At 41.6% G+C, this 24431-nt stretch overlaps 1 protein-coding gene across 2 annotated transcripts in view; it reads right to left on the bottom strand.

The window, feature by feature from the left end:
• The window catches only part of PCGF5 (polycomb group ring finger 5), a 118358-nt gene that overhangs the window by 67002 nt on the left and 26925 nt on the right, over positions 1–24431 (bottom strand). Inside the window, exons 2-4 of one of the 2 annotated variants that reach the window (XM_065922900.1) lie at positions 1557–1704; positions 1219–1265; positions 1036–1069 (exon numbers count right to left, since the gene is read on the bottom strand). The exons of the other annotated variant lie outside the window; for it this stretch is intronic. The gene's annotated coding sequence lies outside the window, so the exon portion shown is untranslated. The remainder of the gene's footprint in view (positions 1–1035; positions 1070–1218; positions 1266–1556; positions 1705–24431) is intronic. 2 annotated transcript variants of the gene reach the window in all.

Genomic DNA, 24431 nt, shown 5'->3' with positions numbered 1-24431 from the left:
CTTGGGATACATCATCTCTAATGGGCCTTGAAGATCTTCAGTAGTGGTTGTACAATTTGGGAGCATTACCTAGAGCGAAATGCATCTGTAATGGGTCAGGAGGGAACATTTTAGGCCTTGTGGGCCATGTGATTTCTGTCACAACCACATAACTCTGCCCATACAGGGCAAAGGCTGCCAAAGACAGTATGTAAACAAATGGATGTAGCTATCTTCCAATAAAACTTTATTTAAGAAACAGGCAGTTAGCCAGATGTAGCCCTTGGGCTACAGTTTGCCAGTTCCTGACCCAAAGAATATCTCTGTGAACATGCATTTTGCTCTTGTTGTTTAGTCACTACGTCGTGTCCAACTCTTTTGCAACGCTATGGACTGTAGTCCGCAAGGCTCCACACATAGATAATAGCAATTAAAAAGTTCCCTATATCCCAAGGTTGAAAACTTCTACAATTTCAATAAGCTTTTGATGACAATCTCAAACCAAAATGGTTTTAGTGCAACATCTTAAATCAAACTTTCAGCTTTCTGTTTTCCAGGAATGAGTAGGATACAGTGGCTAAACTACCAGAAGGGAGTCATCCTCATCACTATTATCATCATCAAACAGCCAGGAGAGTTAGAAACAATCTTTTATTCTTCTTTGTAAAGATTTGCATAATCTTCTGTTTCTCCTTAGTCATGATGGAGAAAGTTTACCAACAAAGAGAAGAAGAATATTAAACAAAAACATTCTCTCCTGTTTGCCAAAGAGCAGGGCTTAATCCCTCACCTCTGACTTCAAAGCGCCAAATAGTCACGATGGTATTTAAAGAGAAAGGATTTCCCCATTCTACCTGGGAGTCTAGGGTGCTGATCTAAGAGAAAACACAGGGCTTCGAGGGGTAAGCTTCCTGCTCTTATACTGATGGGCAGTGCTCCAAGCTGGCCTGACCTGGGGAAACCATGCTGGAGTGTGTGTACATGTCACCTCCAGCCTCAGTAGCCTGGACCCTGGTCTCAGAAGAAGCCCTGAATGACAGGATGGTGGGTACTCACCTTCCCATCTCCATAGACCTTTGAGGGACAACAACTGCAACGAGAGAGAGCACATTTGAAATCAGGATACTGTGTCTATGGGAACTAGATCTGGCCTCACAGCCTAAGGAGAGGAGAGATGCTTCCATTTCTACAGATGCTAAACAAAGAAATTTACACAGCCTGAGTACTGATGATACTCACCCCCCTGCAGCTTTTTGGACGAGTGTTGCACGTAAATCAAGAAGGATCTGTGAATGGGGGAAAGAGTTGCAAAGTACTTTTCACATAAGTCATCATGACTGAGCACCATTCACTACCTACAAGGTAGAATTACAAAAGGGGAGGTTTTGACACTAGAGCGTGTGAATGCTGGCATTTTAATTTACCAAATTAAGAACACTGCAAAAAGTCCAAGGAAGAGACATAATTACATGTATTTGCTTACGCTTTTAAAAGCTAAATTTTGTCAAGAATTGTTCTTGATTTGAACAACTTACAATGGTGTTTCACTTCTTAAAATTTCAGAGGATAGTACTCACCACAAATACTGACAAGGAAGTTAATTGGAACGTGATGATTATAAATTAGTAGATCACCATTTCCTTTACAGTGGAGTTCCTGAACAATTTGCTCTTTAACCCTCTTTACCAGTGAAGTCTGAAGTTTTAAGTGAAGTAGTCACTTCTACTAGCAAAAGAGAGAATTTCTGTAATTAGAAACTGAATTTATTAGCATAGGCATGAATACTTGTATGAAGTCTTTATATAAGTTAGGCCACTTCAGAAGTATCCAACAATAAACACTAATCATTAACAAAACTGGATAAATAAAATTTAATTTTTAAAAGTTGATATTTATAATATCCATGCTCAACAACAATGTGAATATTTCTCACTTTTATACTTTACTCATTTACCTCATTATTTAAATATTTCACATTAAGGGTTAAATATTACATGTTATATATCTGCACAGATTTCTTCCAAATGTCTGCTAAGGGTTGAATTGTATGCCCCCAAAAGATACACATAAAAAATAAAAATATAAAACTCTCAACTTTTATATTTTTCTGTGAATGTGACTTATTTGGAGAAAAGGTCTTTGAAGGTATCACCAAGTACAATGAGGTCATACTAGAGCAGCGGGGCTCTTAATTTAATACGACTCAGTTCAGTTCAATTACTCAGTCATGTCCAACTCTTTGTGACCCCATGGACGGTAGCATACCAGGCTTCCATGTTCATCACCAACTCCTGGAGCTTACTCAAACTCATGTCCATAGAGTTGGTGATGCCATCCAACTATCTCATCCTCTGTCGTCCCCTTCTCCTCCTGCCTTCAATCTTTCCCAGCATCAGGGTCTCTTCAAGTGAGTCAGTTCTTCCCATCAGGTGGCCAAAGTACTGGAGTCTCAGCTTCAGCATCAGTTCTTCCAATGGATATTCAGGACTGATTTCCTTTAGGATGGACTGGCTGCATCTCCTTGCATTCCAAAGGACTCTCAAGAGTCTCCTCCAACACCACAGTTCAAAAGCATCAATTCTTCGGTGCTCACCTTTCTTTATAGCTCAACTCTCACATCCATACCTGACTACTGGAAAAACCATAGCTTTGACTAGAGGAAACTGTCAGCAAAGTAATGTCTCTGCTTTTTAATATGTTTTCTAGGTTTGTCATAACTTTTCTTCCAAGGAGCAAGTGTCTTTTAATTTCAAGGCTGCAGTCACCATCTGCAGTGATTGTGGAGCCTAAGAAAATAAAGTCTGTCACTGTTTTCTGTTGTCTCCCCATCTATTTGCCATGAAGTGACTGGACCGTATGCTATGGTCTTAGTCTTCTGTATGTTGAGTTTTAAGCCAATGTTTTCATTCTCCTCATTCATTTTCATCAAGAGGCTCTTTAGTTCTTTGCTTTCTGCCACAAGGGCGGCATTATCTTCGTATGTAAGGTTGTTATTTCTCCCAGGAATCTTGATTCTAGCTTGTGCTTCATCCAACCTGGCATTTTGCATGATGCATTCTGAAAATGTTAAATTAGCAGATTGACAATATACAACCTTGACATACTCCTTTCCCAGTTTGGAACCAGTCTGTTGCTCCATGTCCAGTTCTAACTGTTGCTTCTTGACCTGTGTACAGATTTCTCAGGAGGCAGGTCAGGTGGTCTGGTATTCTCATTTCTTTAAGAATTTTCCACAGTTTGTTGTGATCCACACAGTCAAAGGCTCTGGCATAGTCAATAAAGCAGAAGTAGATATTTTTCTGGAACTCTCTTGCTTTTTCTATGATCCAACGGATGTTGGCAACATGATCTCTGGTTCCACTGCCTTTTCTAATCCAGCTTGAGCATCTGGAAGTTCACAGTTCATGTACTATTGAAGCCTCGCTTGGAGAAATTTGAGCATTACTTTGCTAGTGTGTGAGATGAGTGCAATTGTGTGGTAGTTTGAACATTCTTTGGCATTGCCTTTCTTTGGGATTGGAATGAAAACTGACATTTTCCAGTCAGAAAAGGTCTTTGAAGGTATCACCAAGTACAATGAGGTCATACTAGAATAGTGGGGTTCTTAATTTAATAGGACTAGTGTGTCCTTATAAGAAAAGGAGACAGACAGACAGGGAGAACATCATGTGAAGACACAGATGCACAGAGAGAAGATGGTCATGTGACGACAGATGCAGAGACTGGAGCAGTGGCACATGAATGGCATGTTTCAGGGGAGGGGAAATTCTCTCCAGGGATGTTTCCACCACAGGGGACTACAACTCAGCTACCACTGGGTTAAAGAAGTTAAGGACACTGATCACATTTAAGATGATGGCTACAGGAAATGAGAGAGAATTTGTTCAGGCACAGACACAAGGATTTTTAAAACAAAGAACCCAGCACTGAGAATCCAGTTGAACTGGATACTGTATTTCTAGTAGTACTAATTTGCAGACAGCCATGATAGACAAACAGATGAATGGACTCATCAAAAGGCTAACACGTGTGGAGAAACATGTGGTATATGAATGGAGCTGAGAGAAAGCTAAGGGAAGGGTAGTGAATCCCCATTCATATTATTATTAATGTAATTTCCCAAGTGTATAAGCCAAAATGGTTATTTTAAAACTGAGTTATATTGTACTTGTTAACTCGAGATATTCTTTTTGATCAGTTCAAAGAAGTCTGACATAGATTAATACTTACAATATCTGGCATAGAACTAATCTGTACTACATATAACCACACAGTTACAGGGGTTACTTAATACACATATACATTAACATACATGTATACATACATGCAGACTCCCCTGGTGGCTCAGACAGTAAAGAATTCGCCTGCAATGTGGGAGACCTGGGTTGGATCTCTGGGTTGGGAAGATCCCTTGGAGGAGGGCATGGCAACCCACTCCAGTATTCTTGCCTGGATAATCCCATGGACAGAGGAGCCTGGCGGGCTATAGTCCACAGGGTTGCAAAGAGGTGGACATGACTGAGTGACTAAGCGCAAATCACATAGATATATGCACTCACGCATATGCATGGTATATTTTAAGGACTGCATGGGCTAAGAACTAAGGAGATGTATTTCTTCGAACATTAGAGTCATGCTCACTTTTAACTGATTATCTCATGTTTTATCACACACAAATATCATCAAGACTGATTTGCAACTGGTGGTGTCAGTTAATGTCTTGCATTATATTTGGAGCACTATACCACAACTACTGCATTTGTAAACCCTTTGAATTGCACATAAGAACACTCTCTACCACATATGCTAATATCTATAATAATTAGAATCAAAAAACAGACAAGCAACACTTAGGAGGTAAAATATTGTGCTAAACAAGAATGTGAGTGTTTTGTAGTGTTCTACTCTGAAGATGCTGTTTCTTCATGAAGTGTATTGTTCATGCTGTAGGTTTTTTCATACAGTTTCTACCAGGAAGACAGGACTGAAGTGCAACTTTTTTTCATATTTTTACAAAGAAAAACCACATCAAGCTTAGTAAAAAAAAAAAACAAAACACCAAACTTCCTACTATATCAATGAATTCAGCTTACTTTCAGCTAAAATTTTTAGTTAAAAGAAAATCTTCAAGAAAAGGTATGAAACAGAATTGTTGACATTATATAGGGAGCTGCCTTCCATGATCTCACCCACCCAAAGCATAAAAACAAACAGAAGTAGCATGCATGAGTTGCTGCAGTTAGACACTACAGTTCTTGTAGGGATATTCATAGTCACTTTCCATTTTGATTATTCAGTTCTCTATCTCATCCCTGTCAGTACAGCAGCCTCTGGGTACACAGTATAAAGTATTAACCAAGAAGAAGCGGGGGGAGTAAACTTCCAGTTACTTCTGGTCCAATAATTCATTTCCTCTGACTAGCATAAGAGTGTTCTGTGCTGTTATGGGACACTGCCACTTACTCTAACCCAGTCATTCCTAAGTGACTGCCAAGCATGATCTTTCTTAAAAATCTGTGGAATGGAGATGGGGGTGAAAACAGAATGGCCTCACTTAACACGTCATCCTCCATACATTCACATGCCTTCTTGTACGCAAAGGCTAGAATTTGGGTAACACCTTTAAAATCCCATCTCAGACTCCATCTAGGCAAAAGGCAACTCCATGAACCATCCTCAAGTGTCACTCAACCTGAGTCAGCTTTCTAAAGCCACTACTTATCTCCTTGCTCAACAACGAATGATGTAATGAGTGCTCCCAAGTACTCAGCACGATGCTAAATGCTTTATGAGTCTCTTCTTTCTTAACAGCAACCCTGTGAGATAAATAAACTCCTGGTCCTCGTTGAACAGATGAAGCCATGGCACACACAGCTTGCATGCAATCAGGAGCACACAGCACACGATGGATGGAAGCAGGTGTGGAACCCACAGGGCAGTTCTAGGACAGCCCCTGTGCTACTGGACAACCTTCCAGAATAAGCACAGTGCGTCTGGGGCCCAGAACCAGACAAGCTTCATCACCCTAGCTCCACTCTCCAACACAGCGCCTCTCCTCCACAGCTGGAGCGGACTTCTCACCGTCCCACAAACACAATGAGAAAACCAGCCCCTAACCCTGGCTTATTTATAACACTGCCCACCACATGGAACGCTCTATTTCCTCCTTCTCACCCTCCAGGAAGGCCAACTGCAATTCTACATCTTCTCAAACTATTCCTTTTCCCAGCCTTTCCACCTCTTTTGAGTGCCTCTGTTCTGAGAACTGCTGGAAGTCTGTGTACCTGAATACTTAGGAGTTCAGGGTGAGTACTGATGTTTGGGATTCATCCGGTCTACCAGGTCAGGCAACAAACACCCTGGAGGCAGGGACACACAGGACCCAGCACATGTCTGTGAGCTGAGCAGATGCTCAATACCTGCTGGTGGAATGTACGACAATCTCACAGAATACAGTAGGTAAAATGAACGCAGCACACCGACCGTCATGAACACTGGGGACATCATCTCAAGACTTCTGGGGTAAAAGTAAAGGCGCACATAACATCCAGAGTATTCCTCAAGTGGACAACCTATTTCCCCAGCTCATCACACCAACTAAGCAGGCATGTCTGTGTTTGGATATCACCAGTCTATGCATATGTGAGTGTAAACAGTCAGGGACTGACACTCGAGCAGTGTTCAAACACAGCACTGGAAACAGAATGAGGCATCCCAATTTGTTGGAATCAAAATGATGTTCTGAAAAGGCTGATAAGATGGCAAATGAAAATAAAATGCACTCAGCTGCCATTCTTTTTGGCTCTGGTTCGTTTACGTAACAAACACTTCCTAGGACCTGCTCTTTAAACACTCTTCGTAGGCACTCTGAAGGATGCTGCCATGGTCCGGCAGAGGTTTTTGTGAAGTACCTCGTCTGTCTGAGAACTTTTCAGTGTCAGGATGAGCTACTTATTCTTTTACATTTGAATGAGGTAAAACCTGCTCTCTGACTACCATCGGAATTCAAATACAGTTTTGAGAAGTCAAAAAGATACACAGAGATCTGGGTCAGAATCTGAAGCATTTCTGACTTTCAGTGATTTTTTTTTTTTTTTTCAACAAGAGCAACTCACAGGAGAGAGAAAGGGAGGGACCAGATGCAGAGAGCAGGTGTGGTCTCATCAGTACAGGGGTCTAGCACGAGGCAGCGCGGCAGCCTTTCTGCTTTCCACAGGGCCCTGGCACCCAGCCACAGCCAGGCCCCTGAGCTCCCTCACCGTGGCCCGCACAGACCGCAGGCTCCGCTGGCCCTGTGCTTCTATGGCAACGAGGCACCTTTGTGGGACAATCATCTCTTACTGGGCTAAGCCAATTATACAGCTTGATAGCAGAAACCTTCAGGTGGCATCCTCTAATAAAGAACACTTTGAAGGGTATCTACTTGTTGATGTGGCTCCGCAGTGAAGAACCTGCCTGCCAATTCAGGAGACGCAGGCTCGATCCCTCGATCAGGAAGATCCCCTGGAGAAGGTAATGGCAACCCACTCCAGTATTCTTGCCTGGAAAATTCTATGGACAGAGGAGCCTGGTGGGATACAGTCCACCGGGCAGCAAAAGAGTCAGACACGACTTAGTGACTAAACAACAACAACTTGCTGATGTATCTTGCTAGGAGACTGCCAGATTAGCTTTTAGATATAGTGTAGCTATATTAAACCCCCTTCTGTAATACATACATTACTCAGAGGGGGAGAACGAAATCCCTGTGAACTTCATGCAGTTCAAGGAGTACATGAGCAAGTGCTGTGATCATGGGACGAATCGTAAGAAAAAGGGCACTTTCTGGCACTTACCTGCTGGAGCAGCAGGTAGATACTCTACAATAAGGGGAAGAGAACCAAGCACCTCTCCTCGGGGATAAGGAAGAGCCAGCCTTCTGGGATAAGGAAGGCAGCTAAGGGAGAGCCCTGGGACCCAGGAAGTCTTAAATCCTTCATAGGTCAGAAAGTGCCCAAGCTTTTCTGAAGTCCACTACTATCATCATCTGTCTCCAAACTTGTGAGAAACAGCAAAAGGTGCAAAGGCTAGAGATTCCACAAACAAAAACAAACACCCGTTTCGGAGATCTTCTGAACTCCCTTAGATGAACTGGCATGTGCGCACCGATTCCACACTCACTCACTCCCCCGAGGCTGACTGGGACCTGGCTAAACTAGGATGAGGATAACTTGACATCAGCAGGCATCTTAGTTCAGTCTGCTGGAACAAAAGAGTATCAGATGGATGGCTTATAAATGACAGAAACTTATTTCTCACTGCTGTGGAGGCTGGAAGTCCAAGGTCAGGGTGGCACCACGCCTGGGTGCTGGTGAGAACACAGCCATCTCTAGTTGGTGGGTGGCCCAGCACCACTGTAATCTCACACATGCCAAGAGCCAGACAGAGGCAACAGCTTACATGATTCTTATAAAGGCATAATCATAAGGGATCCAGGCTTCCCTGGTGGCTCAGATGGTAAGTCTGCCTGCAACATGGGAGACCCAGGTTTGATCCCTGGGCGGGGAAGATCCCCTGGAGAAGGAAACGGCAGCCCACTCCAGTACTCTTGCCTGGAAAATCCCATGGACAGAGGAGCCTGGCAGACTATAGTCCATGGGGTTGCAAACGGATGGACACGACTAAGCGACTTCATTTTCACTTTCATAAGGGATCCACCCTCAGCACTTTGTCTAACCTTGCGTGTGTGCGCGTTAGTCGCTCAGTCATGTTTGATGCTATGCGACCCATGGACTGTAGCCCGCCAGGCTCCTCTGTCCATGGAATTATCCAGGCAAGAATACTGGAGTGGGTAGCCATTCCCTTCTCCAGGGATCAAACCCAGGTCTCCGACATTACAGGCAGATTCTTTAGTGTAGGCGCCACCGGGAAGCCCCAAAGGGCCACCTTTTAACAGCATCACATTGGTGAGTGGAGATATGACTTCACCACAAGAATGCTGGAAGACACAAGCCTTCAGTGGATAAGACTACATGTCCTCTGATGTGTTATGTTCCTCTAAGACCACCACACAGGGATTCCCATGCTTGTAACGTTCACTTCTTCCATAGGGAAGATCCCATCAATTCTTTTTTTTTTTTTTTGCAACCCCCCACCCCCAAAAACAGTTCTTAATAGGATAAAGAAGGGGAAATATAAAACCCAGAGGACAGATGGGTAAATGAAATGACATCAGGAAAAAAACTTGCTGATAAAAATGTAAACAGAGTAAACAGGATGATTAAACAGTACAAAGCACCACAAACATTTGGAATTTTTATGAATGTAGTGGTCGCAAACTGCAGATGGCCAAGGTGCTGACAACCATCTGTCAAGAAATAGCTTTTAATGGGAAAAGGAAATTATTTGACTTAGAGCCACTAAAATCTACCAATGACAAGAAGCTCATAACTCCAACATAGGGAAAAAGAAAAGAAAAGAAAAAAAAAAAAGAACATTTACTTTTAGAGGAGGACAGTTTAAACTACCTATCTAAGTTCCATCTGTTCCATACAGAACACCAGCAGGGACACCCTCCACTAAGGCTGTCACTACTGCCATGGTCCCAAGAATCAGCTGAAGCCAGCACCCTAAAGTGGCAGGATTTCTAGCGAAATGCACAAATAAGATGAGTGGGTAGAACGGCACTTTCCTTATCATCCTGACTTCTGGGAATCAAGTAACAGGGGTTACTCTCCTCTCCTCTCCCCCTGCCTCGCAGACCTCATGTACTCTTCAGATCAGTCTCTTTCATGTTAATGAGGGGAATTTTTCATGGAAATACAGGAAGAGCAAGACAGTTTTAAGTCTTCCAGATCTGCCTACAGATTCCTACGCTTTTACTCCTTCAGCTTACAGTCCCAGAAGCCATCAGCATCAGTGCCATGAGGGAGCTTGTGAGGAATGCAGAGTCTGGGGCCTCAGGTGATTGGGACACAATTAAAATTTCAGAAGCACTGTGACTGGATGAGAAATATTTCTTACACCTGGGATTAGGCATTTTTCCCCACATGCCAGGGATCAGTATAGTTAGGCCAAGTCTAAGACAAGCTGAGCATCAGAATGAATGATAGTGGGGATTACAACACACCGAATTTAAAGAAAAGAAGCCATGAGTCTAAATTTATAACAAACAGATGAATGGGTAAGAGGAAGTTCTTCTTTAAAAAGAAGGCCATTTTACTTTTTTATTTTTTAATATGATTTTCTGTATTTTTTTGGCTGTGCTGGGCCTTTGCTGCAGAGAGCAGGGATCCACCTTTGCAATGTGTGGTGGCTTCTCCAGGTGCAGAGCACAGGGTCTAGGGCTCCTGCGCTCTAGGGCTCAGGCTCAACAGTGAGGCTCACAGGCTTCATTACTCTGCGGCACATGGAATCTTCCTGGGGATCGAACCTTTGTCTCCTGCACTGGCAGGCAGATTTTTTTTTTTTTTTCTTTTTTACTATTGAGGCAGCAGGGAAGCCCAAAAGAAGGCCATTTTATAACTATCTCAAGAATGAAAGAGTTAGAAAATTACCATTCTGCAACCACCAAAATTAGAGTGGATTCAGGCAAGAATCTCCAGGAAGCCATGAAGTAAACGTTTGTCAGGGCGCTAAGATATTTACACACTGATGCAGTATCCCTCCACATATTACTTATGAATTACAAGAGGAAAAAGGCACCTTTACAGAGGAGAACTCTATTGGACACTACATTAATCAAGTGATCAAATTTAACCTCATCAGTAACAGGACCACCTGACATGTGTATCTGCTGAGGTGGTGCATACAGAAGGACATACTAGCACTTATGTGATACTCCTGCCCCCTAAATGTATAACCTGACCCTAATTTATATAAAGAAATAAAAATAAGCCCACATTAAGGGACATTTTATGAATCAAATGGCCTGTACTTTTCAAAAATGTTAGTGTTATGAAAGACAAAGAAGAACTGAGAAAGATGAAAGGGGCTTGATAACTAAATGGAATGTGTGATCCCAGACTTTTTCCTGGATTGAGACTTCCTTTTTGCTCTTTTATGGATATTACTGTTGAAAAGGGCATTACTGAGACAGATCTGCATATTAGCTAATGATACTGTATCAATGTTACTTTTCCTGAATATGGTAACTATATCTCCTTTTTAGGGAATCTGCAACTTATTTTTTTCTTTTATTTTTTTTTTAATTTTTAATTTTTTATTAGTTGCAGGCTAATTACTTCACAATGCAACTTATTCTTAAATAGTTCTTTAATCCTATTTAAAAGAAGTCTCCAGTACAGACCTCTTAAACAGTGAGGTCTGCAATAGTGTGTGTGTGTGTGTGTGTGTGTGTGTATAAAACAAACAAACAAAAAAAAGATGTCCTTTTCTTCATAGGGGACTGGAATGCAAAAGTAGGAAGTCAAGAGATAACTGGAGTAAAAGGGAAGTTTGGCCTTGGAGTACAAAATGAAGCAGGGCAAAGGCTAACAGACTTTTGCCAAGAGAATGTGCTGGTCATAGCAAACATTCTCTTCCAACAACACTCTACACATGGACATCACCAGATGGTCAATACTGAAATCAGACTGATTATATTCTTTGCAGCCAAAGATGGAGAAGCTCTATACAGTCAGCAAAAACAATACCAGGAGCTGACTGTGGCTCAGATAATGAACTACTTATTACAAAATTCAGACTTAAATCGAAGAAAGTAGGGGAAACCACTAGACCACTCAGGTATGACCTAAATCAAATCCCTTATGATTATACAGTGGAAGTGACAAGTAGATTCAAAGGATTAGATCTGACAGAGTGCCTCAAGAAATATGGACAGAGGTTCGTAACACTGTACAGGAGGCAGTGATCAAAACCACCCCCAAGAGAAAGAAATGCAAAAAGGCAAAATGGGTGTCTGAGGAGGCCTTACAGATAGCTGAGAAAAGAAGAGAAGCTAAAGGCAAAGGAGAAAAGGAAAGATATACCCATTTGAATGCAGAGTTCCAAACAACAGCAAAGAGAGATAAGAAACCCTTCCTAAGTGATCAATGCAAAGAGATAGAGAAAAACAAGAATGGGAAAGACTAGAGATCTCTTCAAGAAAATCAGAGATACTGAGGGAATATTTCATGCAAAGATGGGTTCAATAAAGGAAAGGTATGGACCTAAGAAAAGCAGAAGATATTAAGAAGAGGTGGCAAGAATTTACAGAAGAACTATACAAAAAAATCTTAATGACCCATATAATCACTATGGTGTGATCACTCACCTAGAGCCAGACATCCTGGAGTGTGAAGTCAAGTGGGCCTTAGGAAACATCACTACAAACAAAGCTAGTGGAGGTGATGGAATTCCAGTTGAGTTATTTCAAATCCTGAAAGATTATGCTGTGAAAGTGCTGCACTCAATATGCCAGCAAATTTGGAAAACTCAGCAGTGGCCACAAGACTGGAAAAGGTCAATTATCATTCCATCCCAAAGAAAGGCAATGCCAAAGAATGCTCAAACTACCGCACAATTGCACTCACATCACATGCTAGCAGGTACTTTCCTGGTGGCTCAGATGGTAAAGCGTCTGTCTGCGATGCAAGAGATCTGGGTTCAATCCCTGGGTTGGGAAGATTTCCCTGGAGAAGGAAATGGCAACCCACTCCAGTACTTTTGCCTGGAAAATCCCATGGACGGAGGAGTCTGGTAGGCTATAGTCCATGGGATCACAAAGAGTCGGACACGAATAAGCAACTTCACTTTCAATTTTTCACATGCTAGCAAAGTAATTCTCAAAATTCTCCAAGCTAGGCAAAAGCAAGAGAATTCCAGAAAAACATCTACTTCCACTTCACTGATTATGCTAAAGCCTTTGACTGTGTGGATCACAATAAACTGTGAAAAATTTTTAGAGATGGGAATACCAGATCACCTTACCTGCCTCCTGAGAAATTTGTATGCAGGTCAAGAAGCAACAGTTAGAATCAGACATGGAAGAACAGACTGGTTCAAAATTGAGAAAGGAGTATGTCAAGGCTGTATATTGTCACCCTGCTTATTTAAATTATATGCAGAGTACATCATGTGAAATGCCTGGCTGGATAAATCACAAGTTGGAATCAAGACTGCCAGAAGTATCAATAACCTCAGATATGCAGATGACACCACCCTTATGGCAGAAAGTGAAGAGGAACTAAAGAGCCTCTTGATGAGAGTGAAAGAGGAGAGTGAAAAAGCTTAAAATTCAAAAAATGAAGACCACGGCATCCAGTCCATAACTTCATGGCAAATAGACGGGGAAACAGTGGAAACAGTGACAGACAACTTTCTTGGGCTCCAAAATCACTACAGATGATGACTGCAGCCATGAAATTAAAAGACACTTGCTCCTTGGAAGAAAAATTATGACAAACCTAAACAGCATATTAAAAAGCAGAGACATTACTTTAACTTCAAAGGTCCGTATAATCAAAAGTAAGGTCTTTCCAGTAGTCACGTATGGATGTGACAGTTGGACCATTAAAAAAAAGCTGAGTGCTGAAGAATTGATGCTTTTGAACTGTGGTGTTGGAGAAGACTTGAGAGTCCCTTGGACAGCAAGGTGATCAAACCAGTCAATCCTAAAGGAAATCAGTCCTGAATGTTTGTTTGAAGGACTGATGCTGAAACTGAAGCTCCAATACTTTGGCCACCTGATGCAAAGAACTGACTCATTAGAAAAGATCCTGATGCTGGGGAAGACTGAAGGCAGGAGAAGGGGACAACAGAGGATGAAATGGTTGGATGGCATCACCAACTCAATGGACAGGAGTTTGAGCAAGCTTCGGGAGTTGGTGATGGACAGGGAGGCCTGGTGTGCTGCAGTCCACGGGGTGGCAAAGAGTTGGACACAACTGAGTGACTGAATTGACTGAGGCAGTGAACTGAAAACTTCATGTGTTCAAGCTGGATTTAGAAAAGGCAGAGGAACCAGAGATCAAATTGCCAACATCCATCAGATCATTGAAAAAGCAAGAGAACTCCAGAAAAACATCTACTTCTGCTTTATTGACTACGCTAAGGAGAAGGAAATGGCAAACCACTCCAGTATTCTTGTCTGGAGAATCCCAAGGACAGGGGAGCCTGGTGGGCTGCTGTCTATGGGGTCGCACAGAGTCGGACACGACTGAGGTGACTCAGCAGCAGCAGCAGCAAAGCCTTTGTATTGATGACAACAAACTGTGGAAAATTCTTTAAGAGATGAGAATACCAGACCACCTGGCCTGCCTCCTGAGAAATCTGTATGCGGGTCAGGAAGCAACAGTTAGAACTGGTCATGGAGCAACAGACTGGTTCCAAACTGGGAAAGGAGTACGTCAAGGCTGTATATTGTCACCCTGCTTATTTAACTTACATGCAGAGTACATCATGAGAAATGCTGGACTGGATGAAGCACAAGCTGGAATCAAGATTGCCAGGAGAAATATCAATAACCTCAGATAGGCAGATGACACCACCCTTTTGGCAGAAAGAGAAGAAGAACTAAAGAGCCTCTTGATGAAAGTGAAAGAGGAAAGTAAAAAGCTGACTTAAAACTCAACATTCAAAAAACTACTATGGCATCTAGTCCCATCACTTCACAGCAAATAGATGGGGAAACAGTGGAAAGTAACAGACTATTTTCTTGGACTCCAAAATCACAGCAGATGGTGACTGCAACCATGAAATTAAAAGATGCTTGTTCCTTTGGAGGAAGGCTATGACCAACCTAGACAGCATATTAAAAAGCAGAGACATTACTTTGCCAACAAAGGTCCATATAGTCAAAGTTACACTGCACTGACTATATATATACAGAGAGAGATAAAGCAAGTGTGGCCCAGTGGTAGCAAGTGGCACATCTAAGTGAAAGTTATATGGGTGTTCACTGAACTATTCTGGAAACTTTTCTGCAGATTTTGAATTTGTAAAAATAAAAAGTTGGAAATAGAAAAAGAGCACAATGATCTGAAAGTAATGCAATTAAAAGTGACCCCCAGAACTGCCATATGACCCAGCAATCCCACTCCTGGGCATACACACCGAGGAAACCAGATCTGAAAGAGACACGTGCACCCCAATGTTCATCGCAGCACTGTTTATAATAGCCAGGACATGGAAGCAACCTAGATGCCCATCAGCAGACGAATGGATAATAAAGTTATGGTACATACACACAATGGAATATTACTCAGCCATTAAAAAGAATTCATTTGAGTCAGTTCTAATGAGATGGATGAAACTGGAGCCCATTATACAGAGTGAAGTAAGTCAGAAAGATAAAGACCAATACAGTATACTAACACATATATATGGAATTTAGAGAGATGGTAACGATAACCCTATATGCAAGACAGAAAAAGAGACACAGATGTATAGAACATACTTTTGGACTCTATGGGAGAAGGCGAGGGAGGGATGATCTGAGAGAACAGCATCGAAACATGTATATTATCAAGTGTGAAACAGATGGCCAGTCCAGGTTGGATGCATGAGACAAGTGCTTAGGGCTGGTGCACTGGGATGACCCAGAGGGATGGGATGGGATGGGGAGGGAGGCGGGAGGGGGATTCAGGATGGGGAACACATGTAAATCCATGGCTGATTCATGTCAATGTATGGCAAAAACCACTACAATATTGCAAAGTAATTAGCCTCCAACTAATAAAAATAAATGAAAAAAAAATTCAATCTTAAAAATAAATAAATAAATAAATATGACCCCCAATCCACAACTTTCTAGAAAAATTAGAATACCACTACCAACTGTACCCTCTCCCACCTAGAGTAGTCTTGAAAGTGAATACAAGCACATGACAGGCTGAAAATACTCCTCCTTAAGAGAGGTCTAGGAAAAAGTCTTTTCTAGGCTCAAAGCCTGTTCTTCGGAAGTGAACCTCCTAATTCCTTCTACTATGTGCAGAGGGTGTTCTGACACAGGAAATACGGGCTGTGGAGCAAGCAAAGAACTGCTCTCATGGAACACATTCTCATAGAAGGAGACAGAATAAATGTTACGTAATAGTTAAGTGCTATAAAGCTCAGAGGGACAGAGAGGGACTGCTATTTAAAACAGGTGGTTGTTACACTTCTGATATTTGCTTTATGTAACTTTGTTTCTTAGTTGTTAGGTGTCTAACAGTTTAGGATGTCTATCTTCTTTGTGAGTTGTACCTTTTATCTTTAAAAATATTTACATTTGTTTCATTTAACAAATTAATTAAAAAAAATAGGTGGTTGGATAAATGTCCATTGACAGAGGAATGGATAAAGAAGACATGGCACATATATACAATGAAATATTACTGAGACATTAAAAAGAATGAAACAATGCCATTTACAGCAACATGGATGGATGCAGAGATTGTCATACTGAATGAAGTAAGTCAGATAGAGAAGCAGAAACATTGTATTTCATCCTTTAAATGCAGAATCTAAAAAGATACAAATGAACTTATTTACAAAACAGAAACAGACTCACAGACTTAAAAAACAAACTAGGGTTGGGGGGGAGGAATGGGGAGAAGGATGGGGGAAAGGGATAGTTAAGGAGTTTGGGATGGGATATATATACACACTGCTATATTTAAAATGGATAATCAACCTATCGTATAGCACAGGAAACTCTGCTCAATGTTATGTGGCAGCACAGATGGGAGGGAAGTTTGGGGGAGAATGGATACATGCATATGTATGGTGAGTCACTTTGCTGTCCATTTGAAACTATCAGCTACACCCCAGTATAAAATAAAAAGCTTAAGATCATCTCAAAAAAAGGGGTGGGGGGTTCCCTGGTGGTCCAGTGGTTAAGAATCTGCCTTGCAAGCAGGGGACACTGGTTTGATTTCTGGTCCAGGAAGATCCCACATATTGTGGAGCAACAAAGTCTATTAACCACAACTACTAAGCCTGAACTATACAGCCTGAGAGCTACAACTACTGAGCCCACGGGCCAGAACTACAGAAGCCTGCAGGCCCAGAGCCTGTGCTCTGCAACAAGAGAAGCCACTGCAACTGGAGAGTAGCCTCAGCTCCCCAAAACTAGAGAAAGCCCCACAAAGCAATGAAGACCCAGCACAGCAATAAACGGTTAAGATGATACATTTAAAAATAACAATAATAATATAAAAAATAAAACAGGTGGTTGGAGGGACTTCCCTGGTGGTCCATTGTTAAGACTCCATGCTTCCAGTGCAGGGGGCCTAGGTTCAATCCCTGGTTGGGAAACTGAGATCCTACATGTTGCAGGATGTGACCCAAAAATAAAATAAATAAAAATAAAAAATAAAACAGGTGGTTGGAGAAGGACTCTAGTGAGGTGTCAGTGAACAGAGACCTGAATGAGGTGAGGGAATAAACTGTGCAAGTAACTAGGCAGAGGGCACAGTATGTGCAAAGGTCCTGAGGCAGGATGGTGCCCAAGCTGGCCCAAAAGGGAGACTGGAGGTGGTCAGGTCACGGAGTCCCTCCTAGGCCATCATCCAGACTTTCCTATTTACTCTGATAAGCCAGCTGCAACCTCCTACCTGTCCATCTTGTGCTGGACAGCCAACTACCCAGCCCTGTAACGAAGGGGCTACCAGGAGGGAGCAGCCAAGTGCGCTTGCCCAGTGCTGGGCCTGAGCATGCTTCCCCTTTCTACCAGTTTTCCATCTACGTCATTTCTTCCTCAGATGCCATACCTGGAAACACACTCTGCCTAACTCCTTTCTCCTTCCACTCCCGTTTAAACTTCATGCAAAGGTCTCCAGAAAGTTTTCTTTGGGTTTAGAGGTAAAAAAAAAAAAAAAAAAAAAAACAGAGCCACATCATAGCTGATAAGTTGAAGAGCCATATTTAAAACATCCAGTGTTGGTTCTCCCAGAAGACATCATTCCTTTCCAGAGGTTAAGTTCTGAAGGGGCTGAGTCACAATAAAGCATTAGCATAAAAAGTCTTCAAAAATGCCCAGAAAGTGCTCCAGAAAACATCGGCACCTGCCTCTCCATTCTCCTTTAATCAAGTTCGCTGTTAAGCAACTTAAAGGCAGGGGCCATCATGGTCAGTCTTTCATTGCTGGTGACAACCAAAGGGCGTGGCATATAGTAGTCCATCAATAAATAGTTGTGGGAATGTTTTAAAGGAAAAAGATTTAAAAGGCAGTCTCTTATTAAGCTGATCGAGGTTGTCATAATGTTAATACACTGTGCCTTTCATCTCTATTAACTGTAAACATATCATAACTGATTCAAATGCAGTCAGATGCAGGGTGCAGTGCTTGGTACATAGAAACTTAACTAGGTATTTGATGAATGGAGAAATGGTTAGACTGATAACTGACCAAACGCCAGACAGGAGCTATGTGGGCTGGCCTGTGAAGGCCATCGTTTATAATATTAACAGTATTTACAATATCTATTGACATTAATAATATTGCATCTATAGGCAAAAATGTTACCTTGAACTTGGTACAATTTTTATGAACTAATAACCTAAAACATTTTTATCAACTAATAACAATTACTAGAGAGTCCCTTGGACTGCAAGGAGATCAAACCAGTCAATCTTAAAGGAAATCAATCTTAAATACTCATTGGAAGGACTGATGTTGAAGCAAACCACCAGATGCAAACAGCCGACACGTTGGAAGAGACCATGACGCTGGGAAAGATTGAAGGCAGGAGAAGGGGGTGACAGAGGATGAGATGGTTGGATGGCATCACCAATGCAACAAACATGAACTTGGGCATCAAGTGTCACTTGTGACATGGATCTCTGGGATAGCTGGTATGTTTCCCCTCGCAGACTGTATTACATGGGATGTAGAGGACTATGACTGATCTGGGGATGAGTGGCACAGATTTCCTCCCTGTTAGCTGAGCTGAGCCAAGTGGACAGAGGTTACATTTTCCTAGTAATTTTGGTAATCTGGGGAAAAAAAGGAAATTAGTAACATCCTTTCAAAATATTTGGGAGCAACTGTGCTCAAACTTGGATGACGTGGAGAATCAAAGAAATCAAGAATCTGACCAATGCAGTGGCTCTAATGAGAGACAGAAATATATAGACGCTCTAAAAAACAATTATATTTCAGATGTGATCTCACGGAACTGGGAGGATTAGGGTCCTAAACTGGTATTACACACAATTTGACTCACCCATAAAAAATTTTAAAGTTGTTTATATAGATAAGAATTACAAATTTATTAGATAATTTAGATATATTCAGTATAAACACAGCTACATATTCTGAATTTTAAGAAATATCTTCATTTTTTGACATTATATGAAAAAGAAGCTAAAACTGGAACACCAAAAAACCCTCACACTGTGCCCAGATAAAGGCAGTTTATTACCTTTCTTGAACTTGGAGACCTACATAGTACCAAACTGACACCAAAAGGACTCATTTTCGGAAAAAGAAACTGAGGCAGTTAAAAGGGAAAGGGATTTAAGGATGAGAGAGAAAAAGCAGGGAGCAACAATGAACTGGGGGTGGTGGAGCTTTCGCTATGTACAAGCAGTTGGTTTTGTTCTCTGAGCTCTCTCAGCATCTTCTGGGTTCTCATGCATGTCATCTTCCAAGACTCCTGAGAGTCAAAGGTTTGCCTCGACAGAAACTGCTCCGCTATTTCATACCGATTTATTCTCCATTTTGGTAATTTACAAACAGGCCGGTTTAAAACAAAAACAAAACCCTGAAGGAAATAGAGTTTGACACAGATAGCTAAAAAAAGAAGGTCAAGGAGTATGCCATGTCTCTATGGTTCTCCTAGCTTGGTAAGGCCCTGGATGAAATGCAATCAGCATTTGCAGCATTTGAAATCATCTATTATCAAGGTCTAAACACGGTCCTTATTTTGTAATGGAGAGAAAGTGAGCATGTGGTCATTAAGTCACTCCATAAATACGTTGCTGCAGGCCTACCCTGTACCAGGCACAGGGTGCCAGGTGCCTAGAAAACACAGGTGAATTAGGCAGACATGACCTTGTCCTCATGGAGCTTACCTTCTAGAGGAACTGAATATTAATTATTCAATTTAAATTCAAATTAAATTTAATATAATAATTTTTAATTTTTAATATTAATATTTAATATTTAATAAAATAATAAAATTTAATAGTAAATTTAATATTAATTAAATATTAAGTACATATTAAGCAGAACTAAAACAGTTGAAAGCAAGCCTCTAACAAAAGGAGGAGGGATAATCTGAAAAATCTTTCATGAAAACCTCACGATCACATAACTTTAATGACTCAGGCGACCTTAAAGTCATGGCTGACTCTTTGTGATCCCATGGACTGTAGCCCGCCAGGCTCCTCTGTCCATGGGGATTCTCCAGGCAAGAATACTGGAGTGGGTTGCCATGCCCTTCCCCAGGCGATCTTCCTAACCAAGAGGTTGAACTCAGGTCTCCTGCATTACAGGCAGAGTCTTTACCATCTGAGCCACCAGGGAAGTCGTAAGTTCAATCTATTATCCAACTCTGGGATCCTGTCTAAGACATCCCATCCCTAACAAATAGCTTCTTTAACACAAGATTTGTCAGAATATTTTATGGGGAGTAAAGAATGGAGAGAAATATACTTCTAAAAATTTCTGTATAAAACCCAATAACTATTAAAAAACATGTTCTCTAAATTTTATCACAACCTAATTTGTAGTTCTAGTTACACTAAATGGAACATTTCTACAATTTTTTATGTCATGTTCCATAAACTCAAACAACTTCAAAAACAGCAACTAGTTGCACCATCACATTATGAAAACTGTTACAAAAGTGTTACATTAGCTTATACTGACATAACACATTTCAGAAATGTGGGTCTTACTGAAATCATTAGGTTCACAACTAAACAGCCTAAAAAAATCAGGTTTAAAGCTTTTGACTACCTACACTTGGTTTTGCTCTTCACAGAATGTTGACATCAAAAGAATAAAAGAGCTGTAAAACATGTATCAATTTTGAAATTATAACAAACAAAACTGTTAGAGAAAGCAGGAAAAAGTAAGAAAGGAAATTCCCATTAACAGCTAGTTTGTTAGGATATACTGTCAAGGAGTTAAAACATCATTCATAAAAATATAAATTGAGCAATGTGTCAAAAATTTATTTAAATCATTAATTTAAAACAGCAGGATGACACATCCATTTCAGTGGAGTATAGGAAAGCCTGAAGTATATATAGTCAATGAAAGAGAATACTGAAAGATTGTTTTTATATGTGTGTGTGTGTGTGTGTGTGTGTGTGTGTCTGTGTCTGTGTAACTGGTTAATATGCTATAGGTCAATAAAACTACAAAATTTCAGGTTTAACTTCATTATCAGACAAAAACTGTTTGCAAGTTATCAATCTACAATGGACGTCTAACTTCACAGAATCTGGGTATTATATTGTAAATTAATAAGTTCAATAAAGATACAGTTCCCTAGAGAATCATGTGATCTGTGACTGGGTATGTCCACCAATGCTTCAGCAGAACACTGAAAGGACATGCAATCATCACCCTTGTGCCTCATTCCCAAGTGTTGGGTAATTTTTTTCTTAACACTTTAATATGCAATAGAACCTTGGCTACACAAAATCCTCACGCATGGGTTAGTCTTGGTAGTGGCATGGTTGCGAGATCTAAGTGTCAGTTGCTCAGTCATGTCTGACTCTTTGCGACCCCATGGACTATAGCCCACCAGGCCCCTCTGTCCGTGGGATTCTCCAGATAAGAATACTGGAGTGGGAGGCCATTCTCTTCTCCAGGGCCTCTTCCCGACCCAGGGATCAAACTTGGGTTTCCTGCACTACAAGCAGACTCGTTATTGTCTAAGCCATCAGGGAAGCCCAGAAACCTAAATTAGCCCTTAAAATGCTTAGTACCAAGGCATATGCTGGTGCGTGGTAGGTGAACATCCCACCATCACCAGGGCTGCAAAATCACTCTTTATTGGTTTGCTGCTTTTCATATCGCTTCGCCTCTCTTCTTCTGTATCAGAAAATTTGCTGCCCAATGTTGAGTTGCTTCTAGTCATTTCCACCAACACGTTTCTTTACTGTTTCTCTTCCTTTAAAAATATCCCCTTTTATGAGTACTAATCATGTCAACCTTTTAACTAAACCAAACACAAACTCTTTCATCATAAATATGTCTAAAAGTAATGAGTCAGAGGCTTATTCATTAATAAGCATCATATTCTATAGCATAAATAGTTAATTCTTCCACTCATCCACCCCTTGTTCCAATATTAAGAAACACATTGAATGTTTATTACTTAAGATCCTTGTTACTTAACATAACAATTCTACTAACTGAAAAACAATTAAGTAACAAGAAGGAACTTTCTAAAGACTTCTTTCTAAGGGGCCAATATAGTAAAAACTTCTGGCTCTAGATTACATTACAGTTAGTATCCCTCATTTAGAGTCTTAATAATTCATAGTAATGATGACTATGCAACAATGTGCCATATACTGTGCTAAAGGCTTCCCCAATTTCATCCTGTTTAATATTCACAAAAATTCTGTGAATTAGTTTGTATTAGCCCCATTTTTCAGACGAATAAACTGAGTCACGAGAATTATTCCACTTCTGAGCCCTTACGTTAAACCACTCTGCTACATCAACAGAGAAGACAGAAGAATTAAAAAACAGATATATTAACAATAACAACATTTGTATGATAATTTTTATATGCAGGCACTATTCTAAGCAATGAACATACAGAACATGTATATTTCTCATGGTAACCCTCTGGAGTATGATTATTATTCCCAATTTACAGAAGAAGAAATTGAGGAAAAGAGACGTTAAGTACTTTGTCCAAGGTCACAAGGCTAAGCAGATGTAAGGTAGACATGCAAACTTGTACAGTCTAGCTTCCAAGTCCAGGACCTTCCCCTGATGCCATACTGCTGCTTTTAACAATTTGAAAAGCACAGCACAAGTAAACAATCCTAACTCTTTAGAACCTCTGAGGTTGGAAATCACCACATTAAAGCACAGACCCGTAACTAAATGTTCATTACTATAATCAGAAGTCATCAAGAACAGATTAAAAGGTTTTCATTCAGCCTTGTTAAGAAGGCAAAAAAGTAACACACTTAAGCAAAATTTCATCCAAGATGAATTTCTAAAAAAATGTTTTTCTGGAAAACAAACTCAATACAGAACAAATGAGGTGTTACAGTAGCTTTTAAAATTCTTTCTGTAGAAATTGTTTTTGTTCTTGCAGCTTTGGGGTTTCTGAGAATTCCCTCAGGGGCTGTGGGCAGAGGGAGAAGGGGAAGAGATAGGACCCCAGTTCCCCACTCCACCTTCAGACAAGCAGCTCTGTTTATATTTTTTACATATTGGGTTTCCCCTTAAACTTTTGCTTTGATGGGACTGAGGCTCCCATGAGAACTCGGTCTGAGTGGGCGGCCCTTCTCGACTTCAGAAAGCTTTCCCCATCACTTCCCCAGCATCCCAGAAGGTTCACTTCACAGCATTTCTCCTCTTGCTTCTAGAATCTTATGCCCTACTCATTCTCCCACACGACCTTGCCTTTCTACCCTCCTGTGTCAACTATCATTGAGACCACAGCTCAGGCTCACCAAATTCTTTCTATAGGGCCGGTTCTCGGTTAAATGTTCTCACATCAACTCCTTCACTGACTGTGCTCAACACCCGTGTGACTCGGATTCTACCATGGCTCTACTGTACAGAGCAGCCCACTGTCCAAAGGCCGCAGAGTGACGGAAGTAGGATGAAAATCTAGATGGCCCACCTCAAGGGCTCCCCGACTCTTAACCAGGGTGCTATTCGGCCTCTCAGTTCACGTTAATTCCTGTTCAAACCTTCCCTGAGACACTGTTCCAGACTCAACCTCCCCCAAACAAAACAGAACACAAAGCCCCCTTCAGAGGAGCGCCTCGCTTGGCGCTGACACATGCCGGGCACAGCTCTCAGGGCCCTGTCCTCTGCCCATCCTGGGGAGTCTGGTGAGGAGGGTGAGGCTGTGAAAAGTACAAGGGAGATGCTCCCGCTTGCAGGCACATGTGTGTGTTTAGCCCTTCTCAAAGAGAGGGACTATCTCCCGTGCACTTTTCACAGACTTCACCCTCCTCACCAGACTCCCCAGAATGTGGGCACAGTGGAGGAAGATGTTCCCTACTCAGTGTCAAGGGACTGGCTGGTAGGCGGGACCCCGAGTTCTGGTCACATCTGGGGTGAGGCCCTGTGGAGGCAGCATCGTTGTCCCCATCCTGCCTGGCCCGCGAGGCTCCCTTCTCCACTCCGCAGGCAGCCTTCTGGGAGCCTGTGCTGGGACCAGGGTTCTGGGTGCAGGCTGGGCCAGCTCAGGGGGTGAGCTGTGTATGCAGGGCAGCTAACGCCTCCAGGAAATGGCCTTTAGTCAAGGACGAATCTCTCTGCTCTCTTGCTCTTTAGGGAGGACAACTCCCCAAGTTCCCTCAAGGGACTGAGCTCCAGGTACCCACAGTAGTAA

Source organism: Muntiacus reevesi, chromosome 2, assembly GCF_963930625.1.
Source record: "Muntiacus reevesi chromosome 2, mMunRee1.1, whole genome shotgun sequence".
Lineage (NCBI taxonomy): Eukaryota > Metazoa > Chordata > Mammalia > Artiodactyla > Cervidae > Muntiacus > Muntiacus reevesi.
Note: the sequence above shows the minus strand (reverse complement) of the source record. Positions and strands in the feature narration are given on the sequence as shown.